This window comes from Lygodium microphyllum, chromosome 7, assembly GCF_053477565.2.
Source record: "Lygodium microphyllum isolate KBCC chromosome 7, Lygodium_microphyllum_v1.1.10, whole genome shotgun sequence".
NCBI classification, from domain to species: Eukaryota; Viridiplantae; Streptophyta; class Polypodiopsida; order Schizaeales; family Lygodiaceae; genus Lygodium; species Lygodium microphyllum.
The window spans coordinates 40,370,380-40,388,531 of NC_141141.1; the positions used below are offsets into that span (position 1 = coordinate 40,370,380).

At 39.8% G+C, this 18,152-nt stretch overlaps 1 pseudogene; it reads right to left on the reverse strand.

The window, feature by feature from the left end:
- Positions 1-539: 539 nt before the first annotated feature.
- LOC148033377 (uncharacterized) lies at positions 540-10,470 on the reverse strand (annotated as a pseudogene).
- Positions 10,471-18,152: the final 7,682 nt, after the last annotated feature.

Genomic DNA, 18,152 nt, shown 5'->3' on the forward strand with positions numbered 1-18,152 from the left:
TAAAATGATTACTTAAAGAAGTGCCCTCTCTGTTGTGCGATGATCTCCAGCAGGGCACTGCGAACACTCTATAGCTCTGCAAGGGATCCTCAATCTTGCCAGACACCACTTTCACTGGAGCTGCATCCTCAAATATGTTCGTCTGGTCCAAAGGTGCATTCGTACCGCAAGCAGCGATCTGTTCCGGCACATTCTCAAAATTCACATGCTGGGCCCTTGCAGCTCATGAGTCATTCCTCCTTGGGCATTCATGGGTCAGGGAATACTGGCGTGGAAGAAAGTGTGGGAGAAGATGGTAAATCTGAGAACTCCAACTGGAAGGGTCAAAAACCTGGACCATTGTATGAAAGAGGAGGAGATGGTTCGCCTGTGAAGCTTCTGGATGGCATTTGCCTCCTTGCGATGTTCATGTTGTCTTTGCACAAAAGTAGTATAGATGATATTGATCATGGCAGCATCATGGAAGTGGAAGATTTCCAGTAGTACTGCCGCCGTAACTCTCATCAACAGCAGCTTCGTGTGAACTAATTAAGCACTGCTTAAATGCTTTGTAGGTCATGTGAATATTGGTCTAGAGGTTGCCATGATCCAGTTTGCTCCTATTAATGGCAGAAGGAAAGGACGAATTTCGACACCATGGAAGTGCAGAAAGAATCGAGAATCAAATACCTCCAAGAATGAAATACCTCTGTGTCACCTCTCCTTTCATCGTATTTCTGCAATGGTTGGTTCCGATAATATGGAGCAAGAACGGGAGCCTCATTCTCAGTAGCTCGCTCCTCCAGCTACCGCAGAAAGCGGCTCTGAGCATGATCTTACAGTGAATGATCTCAAATCCTGGCTCGAAAAATATTCTTCCGCTAATGCAATTCTTGCACAAAGGCTTGAAGCTAGTGAGTAATCAAAGTGAGGAGGCCATTTCTACCCTCAAGGCCATTGGTTCATATCCAAGAGGAAAAACTGAAGCAACTGTGGAAGGAGGAGCTCAAAAGGGCTTCAAATCTTTGAAATCTTCAACTCCAAGAACAGTAGGGTTTCCAAGAGAGAAGGAGGGCTTGTAAATGAAGAGGGAAGCTTGGCACAGGTCACATGACAACATACTCCCAGCTTGCTACTCCACTTGGGATCAAAGCCATTAAGTATTCATCCTGTAGGTATTGAAGCAAGGAAGCTATTCCAGGTGATTGTCGGCCAAGAAACTCAGGGGTTTGAGAGAAATGAACAAATCTTTAGGGCTGATCTTCCATGAAACCTGCAGGAAACTCCAAGAAAGGGGAAAGAGAAACCCCTCTTTTCCAAGTAACCATAGTTTGTTTCCAAACTAGGCCCGGTTAACCATCCTTTACCCTAGTTACCTTCAATTTTGCATAATATTTGATGACATCCAGCCATTTAAGCCTTTACCCGCCATATCTGACCTTGGATATCTCCAGATGTAGTCATTTGCTAACTGTACTTGTCCTGCAGCACTCCACTAGTCACTGTCTTGTACTATTTTTGTTTGAAATTGGTTTTGAAATAGGAAAATAGGAGTGAAAATGGAAGAAAATAATGGATCAAAGACTGAAGCTCTGATACCACTTGTCAGAGAGAGAACTAAGGAGAGAGAAAGAGGAGAGAGAAAGACTGCAAAGGAGAGAGAAAGACTGCAGGAAGAGAGAGAAATAGAGTGATGAGGAGAGAGAAAGACTAGAATTGGAGAGAGAAAGACAAGAAAGATGAAGAAGCCATGGAAGCTTAGCGCAAGAAGGGAGAGAAAGATTGTAAAATGTATTGATTTGTCAAAAGATATGAAAAATTACAACTTATCTCCTTATATACCAATGTCAGTGTGACATGGCATATTATCAACATTTTTAACTATTCCCAACTTCTTACATGGACCATGCACGACTTTCCAAGATACGAAGAGTGTTCAAGTACATGTATATAACTCTATATTTGAAATTCAAGACTTGAATCAATTGCATTTTATTAATTCACTTGTTTTTTCAGGTTTAACCACGTCAGGATATCATGCATGTCCTATTTGCGGTCCCTATCTAGTTTCCTCTAGGCCGGCACGTTTAAAGAAGGTTATCTACGACAATCATCATCGATTTCTTCCTATTGACCATCCCAAATATGTTCTCCCTACTAATGAAATGACTCCACAATCTCTAACCATTCGAGATTGGAAGGAGAGATGGATTAATGCCGACAGCCACCCTCCACTCGGCATGAGTCGATAAGAAGTGTATTTCTCTCGATTGACTTTAAAGTATTTAGCATGATGAATTGTTTACATAATATATTGTTTGTTTGTTAGGTTCTCTATATTCTTTCTTCTTCCGTACTGGACTGAACTCAAGATCAATCACTTGTTGGACCCCATGCACATATTCAAAAATGTTGTATCTACATTATGGGATCACTTGATAGGGGCTCGTGATTTAGTTAATGTAAGGGAGGATTTATGTAACATTGGTCGCATGAGACGAGCCTGGCCACGCATTGGACCCAGAGGAAAGATTGAGCTACCCCATGCACCTTGGATATTGTCAAGGAACGAGGAAAAAATAGTGAAGGAACAAATATATAGCTTTCCAACACCCACAGGATGTATGAGATGTCTCAAGGGAGCCTTCATAAAGAAAAAGAAAAGAGGTGTGGAGCAACTATCTAGTTTGAAGTCCCACGATTGGCACAAAATGATTCAAGTAAGGGTATCTCTAACCATGAATATAGTAATTAGTGGCGTAACTATGTGTAAACTTTGGGGTATGATGACTTTTTCCTCAACTAATCATTTGATCTATGAATATTGTTTACATTCAGTTCGTACTTCCTACTAGCATATCCCATTGTGCCTTCAAAGATGTATGTGATATCATTTACAAGATGGGAGAGCTTGTGAGGTGTGTATACATTGTATTTTTTCATTATATATCTTTGAATTTCTACACAAAAATAAACAATTCTCAAATACATCTTGACAGATACATGAGCTCGAAGGAAATTGATCCAAACACATTGCAAGATGCTCGAGTATTATCTGTTGAGGTGGTTTGTTTGGTGGAGGAAAATTTTCCTCGATCCATTTTGACTACTCAATTGCATTTACTCGTACATTTGATTGATGAGATCACACTTTGTGGGGCAGTTCATGTAAGGTGGATGTTTTTTCTTGAGTGCTTCATGAAAACCTTGAAAGATTTTGTGAGGCAAAAAGCACGGCCTGAGGGAAGCATGGCTGAGGGTTGGTTAGTGCAATCATCCCTTGTTTATATCTCTGAATATCTTGCTGAAGTGGATCCCTCTCAACCACGACTATGGAAAGATGATGAAGACTTGAGGATGACCTCTATAGTACCTCAAGGAAAAGGAATGAGTAAAGTGCTAACAAAAAAAGAACTTCGTAAGTTAAATAGTTTTTGTGTGCTCAATAGTGATGTTATGAGCAAATGGGTGACACTATATAATGAAGCAAGGGCAAGAAGAAAAAGCGAAAGACAAGAATTTCACACTAGATATGGACGTAATGTCTCATTTCCAGATCATCTAAATGCGCTCCCATGTCATATTGACATAGATTGGTTACATGAGGAAATGGAGAGAATGGAAAAAGAGGAGGAAATTAATATATCTCAAGAAGAGTGGGAATACGCACGAGGTTGCTTATCAAAGGTGAGACATACTATCAATTAATTTGTTTCTATAAGTTTTATTTTATATAAATAATTGACATGTTTGATCTTTTATCTTTTACTACTAGTACACATTATTCAATGCACTTTGGTGTGAGGGTAAACATCTTCGAACTCAACGTATAGATGAAAAGAGAAATACCCAAGATTGTGGTGTCCTTGCTCACTTCGAGGATGCCAATGGTACCATGGAAGGTTATTGTGGCTTGATCCAAGATATTCTGAAGCTTGACTTCAGACGATTCTTTATATATGTACTGGATGTTAAGTCGTTTAAAGAAGTGGTAACAAATGGTGAGCATTGCACAATCAGACATCATCCAAGTGGTTTTGTAATCATTGACTCTACAAAATTTCACCAAAATAAGAATGACACATTAGTACTACCTCAACAATGCGAGCAGGTATATATGCAAATGCTAATTTTTTTATATGTATACATGCGATACATATACACAATATAATAAGTACTTAAGTTTTTTGCTTTTGTTTTTCAAATACAGGTTGTATATCATCCAATGGTAAACAATAACCGATGGTGGTATGTCATCCCTATATCTAATCGTTCAAAACCAATCTATGGTAATATTACCGACATGGAGATAGTAGATGACAATCCAACAATTAATGATGATGTGCATGATGACACCATAATGGATGATATGCGTGATATAGTACAAGATGAACCTTGCGAGGATGTTCAAGGAAATGCAGAAGAAGACAATAATGTGATTGTCGATGATATTGATGAAGTTATTGAGCAATAGAGCAACACATCTGATAGTAGGATAGACTTATTTGTTTCGTTACCTCTTGGTAACATAGACCTAGAAGTAGATAGTTTAGCAAGGGCTGATCTCATTGAAGATGAGATGGATCATTCACTGTAACATACTTAATTTGCTTATTGATTCAATGTGTATTCCTAATTCTATGCTTTTTTATCATGCGCACACGTGCATACTCAAGAATCAATAGTCAATTTTAAAGCAAGCATTGAATTTTCCATAATAAAAAGGAAGTATCTTTTATCATCTTCAAGTACATATTAGAGAAATTACGAGATACATATTGCAATGCTTGCTACTAATTGTAAGGTTTCTGTCGCTTGCCGCTAATTACTTATATCAGGCTTATCAACTGGAGGAACTGCCATTCATTAGAGAGCAATGAAAAAGTAATTATTAACTCTATTTTTTTAATTCTATCATTCAATGTGTATTCTTAATTCTATGGTTTTTATCATGCGCACATGTGCATGCTCAAGAATCAATTTCAGGTGGTTAAATAATTATTAATTTTGGTTTCTCAATTATGTGAATTGCTAATTTTAGGTGGTTAAATAATTTTGTGTCTGCTGGCGCGTCTATATTAGTGTCTATTTGCACGGATATATAGACGCAAAATTCGCATCTATTTACACACAGGTTTACACGCATTTATAGACGCTCTGATAGACACGCCCGACTTTGCGCATCTATGCCTCGTTTCTGTTGTAGTGTGTACAGGATGATCCCCTGTAACCATCATTAGCATTAATCTAACAACACAAAAGTTTGATTGTCCCATTGGATTTTCAAAAATCTTTTCTACAGGGTAGTTGTATGACACTTGCATACCATTTATGTAAAGGTCTTGTAGCTTACTAATAAGTGGTCTTAAAAACGTTTGAAATACATCATGAGTATTACGAATAAATTTAGAGCAACTAAAAGGTATGAATAAAATAGGAATAATGCCTAATATGGAACCCTTCCCACCATTAAGGACCTTAATTTCCACCACATCACAGACCTTTTGAGTGGTACGAGAGGCTTGGAAGCCATCCCAATGTAAAAGAAGTGCCAAGTTCCGAGGATCACCTCTACACATTTTCCTTTTACATTTGTTGAGATGTTGAGAGCGGAATTTAGGTGACGAGAAGTGCTTAAAAATAGCTAAAAATTATGAATATCAAGGGAAAAATATTCACCATCAAAGGCGGCGGCTCGATCTAGGACGATTTTAAGTGCCAAAGTGCTTTAAAGGTGCCCGAGCGACACTTGTTGATTTTTCATAATTTTTCAAACAGTCATGCGGGTTGACACGAGCTACTGGCCAATGCGGGATGCTAAGCCGGACGCCCAGGATTTTTCAGAGCTCAATTCTGAGTCCGGACGGGAAAATGGCCAAGAAACCGGTCAAGATACGAAGGGGTGGACAAAATTTGGTCAAGTGGGCAAGTGACCTTTGGGGCCCAAATTTTATGCCACATGAAATGTGGATGGAAAAAAACGTGATGGGGAAGAAGAAGGCGTGAGAAACAGGCGCCAATTTTTCCGCCATGATCTTGGGAGATGGAGGATGGAGGCTACAAGCAACCTACCTAATCGATCATACCCCCAATCTACCCTCTGTATGCTGACTCTATCGCCGCCCTTCGCTCGCGCAATGATGCCCTCTTTGAAGATCTCTGATTTTAGTCTTTCTCTCTCCTCCCTCTCTCTCTTCTAAAGGCAAGTTCATGTGGGAAGAATGAGGAAGAAGAAAGAATGGTGGAGGCTTGTCCGGCATGGATCGGATTGCTCCACAAGCTGGAAATGGTGATTGGTGATTGTGCTAGACATGAAGTGCTATTGATTTCCAAATTTGCAGCCATGGACATGAAACCCGAAACACGCAAATACGCGGTAATTCAAAATTTTCAAAGGAAATTTGAGATTTTATGGCTTTGGATTGCTAAAATGTTGTTCATGTGGGCTAAAAATTATTTATGTTGCTATTTCCCATGAGTTCTTGCTGGTCATAATCAGAGAATTAGAAAAATATGCATCTTGTGGTTCAAAATAATACATTAAAACACGAAAAATATGAAAAAACAAGGGGAAATGATGGTTTTTGGCATAAAAGTGGGAAAGTAAATAGGAACATCAACTAAACTTTCATTTTTCTGCAAGAAGGAACTAGGGGCCATAGCCCATAACCTGTTCTTAATTTTCAGTAATTAAATAATGCAAGAAAATAAGGGAAAATACAAGAAAATGGTGAAAAAACCAAAATACATTTTGGATTCCGAAAAATAAGGATAAATAAGAACAATGTTTGTGAATGTTTGTGGGTACTGAAGCATGAGGATTTGCCTCAGTTCAACCCCACTTTCTTGTTCTAGTGTGTCTTTTTCCTCTTTCTACACATAAAATGATGTCAAAATACCCTATAAACCTATGCAACGATGCAATATTTAAACGGGGAAGGGTAGAGGAGTTGAAATATGTCTAAATACCGTGTGAAATGATGGGGAAGTTGCTGATTTCTATGCATAGCATTTAGGACGGATGATAATTAAAATTAAGAGCTTAGTAGCACGAGGATCACCTCGGTGCTAGGCCCATGCAACGAAGCACGAACGGTAGTTGGAAATCATTAAAAGAATGTTTTTGCACTTGTGCACGATACTGTTTTGCTAAATGTTTGAGCACTAGGCATCCACCAAATGCATAGAGCATGAAAAGAATTTAAAAAAGTATCGATGATCAGCTCCTAGACATGCATTGCAATTGATTTATTGGAACCTGACCTACGATGAGAGGCAGTGAGGTACCCATGTTGTAGGCTAGTCGTGGGGTCTAGGGGAAAGAGAAGTAAGGACAATGGTACATTCCTGGACACGCTTATTTGGTACCTTGAGCGACTTTTGTGCGAAATGTCTAAATGTTGAGCGACGCATCGAGGGGCCAATCCCCAAGGTGTAGGAGAGTCGCAGAGGGTTGACGGCATTTAGCCGTAGAAGGAACCCCATGTGTATGTGATTCGAGCCTTTTGGCTATGTAAAAGGGACTCCCTCTGAGTTTGATGCTTCTTTGGTTGATGCTTCTTTGGTTGTTTTGTATCAGTTTGATGCTTCTTTGGTTGTTTGTGTGCAGATATGTTCGTGGATTCGACGGGCTGAGTCGCCCTATCCCGTGGTCGCCAATGAGAGCGGAATTTAGGTTACGGGAAGTGCTTAAAAATAGCTAAAAATTATGAATATCAAGGGAAAAATATTCACCGTCAAAGGCGGCGGCTCGATCTAGGACGATTTTAAGCGCCAAAGTGCTTTAAAGGTGCTCGAGCGACACTTGTTGATTTTTCATAATTTTTTAGACAGTCGTGCGGGTTGACACGAGCTACTGGCCAATGCGGGATGCTAAGCCGGACGCCCAGGATTTTTCAGAGCTCAATTCCGAGTCCGGACGGGGAAATGGCCAAGAAACCGGTCAAGATACGAAGGGGTGGACAAAATTTGGTCAAGTGGGCAAGTGACCTTTGGGGCCCAAATTTTATGCCACATGAAATGTGGATGGAAAAAAACATGATGGGGAAGAAGAAGGCGTGAGAAACAGGCGCCGATTTTTTCGCCATGATCTTGGGAGATGGAGGATGGAGGCTACAAGCAACCTACCTAATCGATCATACCCCCGATCTACCCTCTGTATGCTGACTCTATCGCCGCCCTTCACTCCCGCAATGATGCCCTCTTTGAAGATCTCTGATTTCAGTCTTTCTCTCTCCTCCCTCTCTCTCTTCTAAAGGCAAGTTCATGTGAGAAGAAGGAGGAAGAAGAAAGAATGGTGGAGGCTTGTCGGCATGGATCGGATTGCTCCACGGGCTGGAAATGGTGATTGGTGATTGTGCTGGACATGAAGTGCTGCTGATTTCCAAATTTGCAGCCATGGACATGAAACCCGAAACACGCAAATAAGCGGTAATTCAAAATTTTCAAAGGAAATTTGAGATTTTATGGCTTTGGATTGCTAAAATGTTGTTCATGTGGGCTAAAAATTGTTTATGTTGCTATTTTCCATGAGTTCTTGCTGGTCATAATCAGAGAATTAGAAAAATATGCATCTTGTGGTTCAAAATAATACATTAAAACACGAAAAATATGAAAAAACAAGGGAAAATGATGGTTGTTGGCATAAAAGTGGGAAAGTAAATAGGAACATCAACTAAACTTTCATTTTTCTACAAGAAGGAAGTAGGAGCCATAGCCCATAACCTGTTCTTATTTTCAGTAATTAAATAATGCAAGAAAATAAGGGAAAATACAAGAAAATGGTGAAAAAACCCTAAAAATAGGGAAAAATTACATTTTGGGTTCCGAAAAATAAGGATAAATAAGAACAATGTTTGTGAATGTTTGTGGGTACTGAAGCATGAGGATTTGCCTCAGTTCAACCCCACTTTCTTGTTCTAGTGTGTCTTTTTCCTCTTTCTACACATAAAATGATGTCAAAATACCCTATAAACCTATGCAACGATGCAATATTTAAACAGGGAAGGGTAGAGGAGTTGAAATATGTCTAAATACCGTGTGAAATGATGGGGAAGTTTCTGATTTCTATGCATAGCATTTAGGACTGATGATAATTAAAATTAAGAGCTTAGTAGCACGAGGATCACCTCGGTGCTAGGCCCATGCAACGAAGCACGAACGGTAGTTGGAAATCATTAAAAGAATGTTTTTGCACTTGTGCACGATACTGTTTTGCTAAATGTTTGAGCACTAGGCATCCACCAAATGCATAGAGCATGAAAAGAATTTAAAAAAGTATCGGTGATCAACTCCTGGACATGCATTGCAATTGATTTATTGGAACCTGACCTACGATGAGAGGCAGTGAGGTACCCATGTTGTAGGCTAGTCGTGGGGTCTAGGGGAAAGAGAAGTAAGGACAATGGTACATTCCTGGACACGCTTATTTGGTACCTTGAGCGACTTTTGTGCGAAATGTCTAAATGTTGAGCGACGCATCGAGGGGCCAATCCCCAAGGTGTAGGAGAGTCGCAGAGGGTTGACGGCATTTAGCCGTAGGAGGAACCCCATGTGTATGTGATTCGAGCCTTTTGGCTATGTGAAAGGGACTCCCTCTGAGGAGTAATATTGGGTTAGGATCAGTTGGACTACAACGTATTACAAACGCAATGTTTAGGAAGGCAGAGATTTTGATAGACGCTCCTGGCCACGAGGCCGAGGGGTTGTCTTGTGCGTAGTGACGAGGCCCGGCTAGTGCATGAGCCAGTGCCGGCCCGTTTTTTGGTCCATCAGATGTCGACATTTTTTACAAACAAAATTATAGTCTTGCATCTCTTGGTCAAAACCTTGTTCAAGAACTATTGAAAAACAAGACCTTGGAAAAGTTGTATATACTTTCCCACATGTAGGGTTGTTGCATACAACAACCATCTCATACTCAGCATCAGGATTCCAAAAATCTTGATACTCACGACACTTTGTTCCATCCCAAAACTCGTTTATGAATTCTGGTTGCATATGGATATCTTTCCCTAACCATCTTGTTTTATGACGCCACATGCTTAGGAAATCATGACAAAGTGTCCTAGATCGCACTAAAAGCTCTAATTGTTTCTTTAGAGGTAAATAATCAATAGCTAACATTTCTCTTCTTGGTTTATTGCATTTTTTACACTTTTCACAACATTCAATACAATCACGCTTTAGTATTCTTTTTCACATATTTTGTTTGCAAGAACACAAGACTACATCTTTGGCATAAGAATCTTCTTTACTAGGTGTAAGAAGTTCAATTTCATGATCATTGTTTTTACTTTCCATGCAAAATCTATAGCGCTCAGGTTGGACCATGCCAAGACCATGATACATAGAGTCAAGTTGCTCCCAAGATGTGGGGACTCTCACTCCACCAAGGTTTCCATCCCATGTATCAAGTAGTTGCACTAATAGCTTACTTAAACTTGGCTTGCACTCTTCAACTCTTTGAGCCCTAGCCCTTGGATTGCCCATGTCTCCAAACATTAATTGGAGTATCTTCTCTTCTGCACTAATTGATATTTGGTTCTCATCCCAAAGAGCTTGAAGCTCAATTATGTTTTGTATAATTTGTTGATATAATGATGGCACAGTAATAGATATGTGATTGTCTATAGAAGGATCTATTTGAGGAGACTCAACATGGTTAATTGAGTTCTTATCATGACTAAAGGGGGGACTTATAGAAGTATTGATAGTTTGATCATTGCCTTGTTCATGTTGCCTTTCATTAGAAGGAGTAAGACCAATTTGCATACTTAGTGCATCATATTTGGCCTTCAACTCTTGGTGCCTAATAAAAGTTTGTGGACCAACACTCCTCCCACCGTTACAATATGCAAGGCAATCACACCACCTATGTCGTCTATTTAATTCATCTATGTTAGTTTCACCATGCATTAGAGATGATTCTTCGTGCCTTCGGTTCTCAAGATGATCTCCTTGCACATTTGAGTCCCTTGGTTCACTAGGATGTGATCTTTCTAGAGAAGAATGCGTAATCCCAAGCACGTCATTTTTAGCGTGTCTAGAATAAGTATTACGATTCACTAATTGCCAACCTTCAGTACTATGTGCACAATATAGTTACATGTGCATTTTCTTAATGTGCTTGTAGAAGAAGACATCCCTTACTTGAGTATCTTCAATCTTCAATCCAAGGTTGATGAAATTATGAGCTCCACAATTAAAACTCCAAGACTACAAAAAAACGGCCCATAACATAGTTTACGTTAATAACATATTTTAGTTGCGCAGTTAATATCATAGTCTATACTAGTTTAGCAATAGAGCTACATTTAAAACCATACTTTGTAGTTGATATCATAGTCTATACTAGTTTGTTATTCTCAAACACTTCCTTAAAAACAATTAAAAAGAAGCAATCTTTCCCAAACACTTCCTTAAAAACAATTAAAAACAATTAAAAAGAAGAAATCTTTCCTAAACACTTCCTTAAAGTGATGGGATCAAATTTTGTAAACATTGGCATTAGTTGATGAGCACATAAGTGAGTATGAGGCCAAGATAAGGGATTGGAAAATCGAGGAAAAATGAGGGAAAACAAAAGGATAGGAAGAGTGAGGAAGGTGTAAGTTTGCTCTTTCTTGTGATGAAGAGTCCAAGTGGGGCTCTAGAGCGTATAGGTAATTTATTATTTGCAAATAGGGAATAAGCTTAAGTGTAATAAGGGGAACCTTCTTGTTCAATTAAGTGGGGGGCCTACGTTAAAGCATGTGGCACGTGGCTAGCTCTCATGCATGATGTAATAGACACGTGGCTGGCTCTCATGCATGATGTCTTCTCATGCACACTGTAGTCAGTGTAGTACTGCTGCCAGAAGACTGGGACTTCAAATTGCATGTCCAGGTGCAGGAAGAGGCAAGCAACATCACGATGAAGTCTGGCGGTGCAATTCTCAGGCTAGTGAGCTATGTGGTGAATTGCTTCAAGTGTTTGCTGAGTGATTTCTACAAACCCTTGATAAGCAGAGTGCTTAACATAGAGCAAAGCTTGAAGGAAGGCAAGCCCATGATAGATTCTATAACCAACCTACTCCACGCTGGCGTGTTGGAGATCATGCGTACACTGGACAAGCAGGTTGTTGTGAATGCTCAGCTACTCTCAACCATCCCAACCTTTGCAAGCTTCTTCCTCATGAACAACCATAGGTACATCTACACTCGTTCGAAGAGTAGCGAGCTCGAGAGCTTCTTGGGAGAAGACTGGCTACAAAAGCACAGAGACAAGGTGGAGCTTTGTGCAATGCAGTACAAGCAGGAGGCATGGGGGTCACTATTTCCTTACTTGAGCAGCATGGGTGATCAGCTGACCAGAAGGCTTTCAACCAAAGCAAGAAGGGTGAGCTCAGTAAGGATAAAACACTTGTTCCGTTCTCTCTCAAACAAAGGTATGCTGCACACTCTAGCTGTGGTATTTACATGTTCTTTTTGGGCAAGCCACTTTATCTAATCCACCTGGATAGCATTCTTCTGCAAAAGGATGGGCTCATGGAGGCTGCTGCTGCCCCTACAGAGTGACAGCATACATAAAAATGGTCGGCCCCTTGTGTCCTATTCCAGTATGTGTACCTCATGCTGACATTGTGTACATACTCTGCAACGAATCTCGCGATCCGGTCCTCCGTCTTCACCCTGGGGTCATTTCTGAGGACATTGACAGAGAAGGGCAAGAAGAAGTGTTGTGCTTTAGAGGGGTCCAGTGTAATGAAGGAGCTCTGCAGAAGAACAATCTTGAAGATGTGCTCGTTGAAGTAGTTGCCAAGGCTAAGATCGTAAGGGTTAGAGTGGGGGAGGAATGCCTTTGCGAAACGGTCATACTAAAGGTCATGATCAATAGCTTGTAAATTGTATGCCTTGGGATAGATGAATACCCAGAACTGCTTCATCATGCTCTCAAAATCCTGCTAAAAAGCTTGCCAATCGCGATAAAGACGCTGATCACGTGTGATATCGTATTGATGATGATGATGGGAGCTGGCCAAGATGCTTGCATTAGAGTCCTAGTGCTGCGCCTTCTATGCTGCATGATCATTGTTGATCTATATGGCGGTTAAGTACTGCTGGTCATCTGGCATGCATGAGATGTGAGCAAATTCTTTTTGGGCAAGCCACTTTATCTAGTCCATGGAGTCTACCCCACTAAATGACAGGAAAAAACCAAATGTGCAAGCCATGCAACAAAAGGACCCGACACGCGAGAAGGAGGAGGGGAATGGCAAACATTAGGATCATGCCCTAGTCCAAGAGGAGCAGAAGAAGGCCCAAGCGGTGCATGCAGGGGGTACAACTAATCAAAAGATTGAAGAAGCATACAAAGAGAATGTGCATCTAGCAAACAAAGCCAAAGGCAAGAACAGGAAGAAGGTATCACTCAAAAACTCGCACAGAAGCCACTGATTGATAGAAATTGGTATGTTGTTCTAGATGAGAACCAAGGGGAGAGTGATGAGATTTTGATTTATGAGTGAAGCTGCAATGTCCAAGGTCACAATGGTAACATGGGATGTTAGAGGGTTGGGCTGTGAACCCAAGAAGGATGTATGCATGAGACTCCTCAGATTGAGGAAGCTAGACTACTTGCTATTCAAGAGTTCAAGGTGTGCACTGAGCTTTAGCTCCTGCGATTGACACACCACGGGACCTGCACTGACATCAATCATCTATGAGCTCTAATTCCAATCATTGGTTATGGCCTTGGACAAAATAAGAACTTTGACAAAGGAACTGGTTAGTTTAAAAACTTGTTATAGGATGTCATGTGTCAAGAGCAAATCAAGCCACCCAATAGCCTCAGCCATGGTTTCATATGCAAAGCTGCAATATGGAATTGAGCCGTCAGGTCAAGTTGATGGCCACCAAATACACATCGGTAATGAGAGACTAGCAAACCAGTTTCAATGAACTGATCACGATATGTATAGATATAGAACATGGCATTTCGTAGAGGCCAGAGTACATCTATAAGCATGTTTCTTCATTTGTTAGTTGTTATATGTAATGTAACATTTTTGTTTGTACTATCTGCAGACATAGAAGAGACCATAAAAACCTGGAAGAGTCAACGATGGACAATTTGTTGGATAGGTGTGAACGAAAAACTGGAAGGGAGCAAAGAAAACAAAGTAGAATTGCTAGAAATAAGATCATTAGTACAAGTGATACTCCAAATAAGAAAGTGAGAAGAACCAAAAGAAAACTTACAAAATCCTCCAAATAAGTCCTATGGCTACCAATCCCTAGACGATGCATGACCCCTACCTCGAATCGTGCCCTTGTTGCATCCTGCTTGCTGCCATCATCTTGGAGTGTCTGTGGCCTCCTCCTTGAGTCTTTGCCAATCCTCTACATCCAACCACTTGAGCTTTGAGGTGCCACTCTTGATTGCATGCATATGATCGTTTATGTGACATGTATCCACCATATCTCTAAAGTGGGCCATGTGAACTAGAGACATATGTGTGAAGATCTCCTACAACTCCTAATATGTCATCCCTTGACTCATTCTACTCTCTGGGTATTGTCAAAAGTTAACTTGCATAGTTAGAAAATGATATTAGCATAATCAATATAAGGATTTAGGTAAAGCATGACAACATAACTCTATAAAAAAGGATGTTAATTAAATGCATATACTAAAGTATCCTTAAAATGAATTGAGCAAGTAGACACAAATACGATTGGGCCTATTTTTTTTTAAAAAAATTTAAGGGGGGGTATATTACATCCTCTCCCTCTTAGAGGAATTGAGATGTCCTCATCTCGAGAAGACCTGGGGGTATTGTTGATTGAGAGTATTTTCATCCATTTAGGTGGCATCCTCTTCGGGATAATCTTTCTATTGGATGAGGTATTCTCTCAAGGTCCTTGATCTCAAATGCCTCTCCCTAACATCTAGGACTCTATCAGGCCATAGCTCAAGGACTCCTTGGCTAGGCATTACAATTTGCTGGTCATCAAGTACATGATTCGGATTAGGTAAATACTTTTTCAATAGGCTAACGTGAAATACATTATGAATCTTTAGAGTTGCAGGCAGCTGTAGTCTGTAAGCATTAGGTCCTAGGCACTGAGTGAACTTGTAAGGTCCTCAATACCTCGGACTTAGCTTCTTGTGCTCTCCCAAGGACAGTGAACTATTTTTAGGGCGTACGCAGATGAAGACCATATCACCTTCAAGGAAGGATCTATCTTGCCATTTCAAGTCAGCGTAAGCCTTCTGTCTATCCTTGGCAGCTTGAATGTCTTGGCTTATTGATTTGATTTGATCATCCATGTCTTCCAGCATCTGCCTTGAGGCTTCTACCCTCAAAGTTGGATCAAACAAAACACTTTTCTATTCAATATGTAAATAATCCCTTTATATTATACCCTTTTATATGTAAAAAAATGTATAAAAATAGTATTTTAAAAATACATTATTTTGAACCCACGTGATGCACACATATATTCATGAGTAACTTACCCGAGGTGCTATGTGGCTATGGCTGGGAGAAGCTGGGGGCTGTGTGGCTATGGTTGTGTGAGGATAGAAAGATGACAATATTTTAGGAATGGAGGTAAGAGAATGACCATGAAAGAAGGAGAGAAGCTGGGTGTTGAATGGATATGGCTAAGAGAAGCTATGGCTATGTGGCTATGGCTAAGAGAGGTTGGGAGCACAAAAAGTTGAGAAGATTTACGGAATGAAGATAAGAGAATGACTAAAGTGAAAGTATGTATTGTAAAAAGATATCAAAATATATCTTTTTTAACTATACATGTCATAAGTAGAGGTTTTGGGAAAGAAATGACATTTTTAGAGGGGCAAGAGATTTTCAAAATTTGAGTCGTGTTTTTGGACGCCAATGGGACCCACTTGACATGGGGTGGTAAAAGTTGAGGGGGGGGAAGCTAGAAGGGGACATAGAGGGACAAACCTATAAGTGGTAGGAACAAGGGAAAAAAGAGAGTGGATAAAATATGCACACCATCCTCTCTCCTATTGGTCCACCTCAAATCTCTTGGCATTAGGAGAGTCATTAACTCTTAATAAGCTAAAGGGACCTTTTTGAGTCCCTATTTTTCCTAATGTAAAGTGGAGGATGTCACACATGAGAGAGACACAAGACAATATGAGAAGGAGGAAAAGGCTACAGTAGTGGACAAAGTAAGTAACTACCTAAGATAATATCCAATGTGCATGGGACAAGTAATCAAGTGCCCAAAATAGGGATCATGCAAAGGAGTAAGAAAAGAAAAAGTGGAAAATAGCCTTGAAGCTAGTCCTACGCAAACAAAGAAGATGCAAACATGGCAAATTTTTTATACCATCAAGTTGACCTAGCATGGGAAGGAGGGAAGAGAAGCATGCATCTTGGGGGCTAGTGGAAGCTCTAAAGTCAGGGCATAAAATGAGGCCATTCAAAGCTTGTGGCAAGGGATTTGTAAATGGGACTTTGGGACTCATCTAAAAGAGTCTATGCTATTTGCAATAGGGCACTCTCATTTCATCAAAGTTCATGAAGATTCTGGCTAGAGACACTCTCTGATACACCTTGAGTCATAGTCGAGGACTTGATACATCAAGTGAAGAATTTTGCAGCTCTTTTGGGGCTAAACTTGATAGTGAAAATAGGGTATATGATAGCCTATGTATTGTTGTAATAAAAAATTCAGCATACAACTTGCATGTGGATACTTCAAATGAAGTCTTTTGCTTGTCTATAGGAGATAGAGGCTTAATGTCCATGAAGAGCTTTCTTTACATGCACTAGGAAACAAGAGATGATTTTTTTTTTAATGTTATGGGTTGTAATTGACATAGTACAAAAGAATAAAATAGGGCAACATGTTGTACCCCTGGTGTTGGAGAGCTTCAAACTTACTTTTGAATGCAATTGATTGTGGATTCCTTCTCTTTATCACTACGAAATGATTGAATACCATCAAATCCAAATATTAGAGTGGATTTGGGGTAGCAAAGAGGGATTTTTATTCTACTACATGAAAGCTTGAGGCAAGGTAAGAACCAAAAAGAAGAAAACTCCCACTTCAATTTGGAAGGGTAGACCTAGTGTTTGGAAGGAGAAAAATAGGCCATACACTTGATGATCCTTGTCTCTGTGTTTAAAATAAGAGAAATAGGCCATCCACTTGAGAGAGCATTCACATGGCCAAATAGAGGGTTCAAAATAGAGATATTAATACTGTAATAACTACAATTGTGGGGGGCTGAACAAACATCTCTCCAGTGGTCAAGTGATTTGGTTTGGATCTAGGTGTTCTTCTTTCCCAAAGACTTGCATACACAAAGAAAAGTTGAGGACAGATTTGTATTGCTGAATAGGTACTACTCTAGGTGAATCTTGACAATGAAAAGAGAGGGTTTTAACAAGGAATTCAAGGGATCTTGTATTGAATAGTATTCAAGTGGCTATATGCATCATCTAGACTATTGAGAGTGAACAAGGAGCATTATTTTAAACAAAGTACTTTGTATTAGTGGTATAAGCTCATTTGGACCAAAATAAGAGTCTAAGCTACTATCTTAGGAAGAGTTTTGTCCAAGCCATCGATTTGGATGTAGATTTTCTTAGTCGAAGTGTCTTCGTTCACATGTACAAAGAATAGTTTATTAAGAGTTGCAATGTATTGCATGGAATTTTTGTTAGTTAGAGTTTTCTTTAATTTGATCTGTAAAAATTTTTGACTCTCTTTTTCTCCCTACTCTCTGCATCCATTTTATCCTAAACCCTTGTGTTTGAACCTTCAATCCTACATGCTTCAACATTGGTATACCCAATTTGAAGGCCATTCGAAGGATTGTAGACATGGGAGACTCATCAAGTTCTAGTTCTATTGTAGGAACTAGTGGTGATATGAGACAAGTGCTATTGCAACAATAGTTGGCAACAACAACAAAGACAACAAGAATATGATAAGCTTGGTATTGCAGCCATAAATGCTTTGTAGATAGTTGATTATGAATTAAAGTAGTTTAATGGTCATAGTGTGCCTTCTTACTTGCGGGTATATGTAGCAAAAATGGATTCTTTTGGGGTTCTATAGTATGCATGGACTGTTACTTTGCTCATTTAATCATCCAGGCACTAAAAGATCAAATTGCATATTTGTATATAAAAGATGTAGATTGGA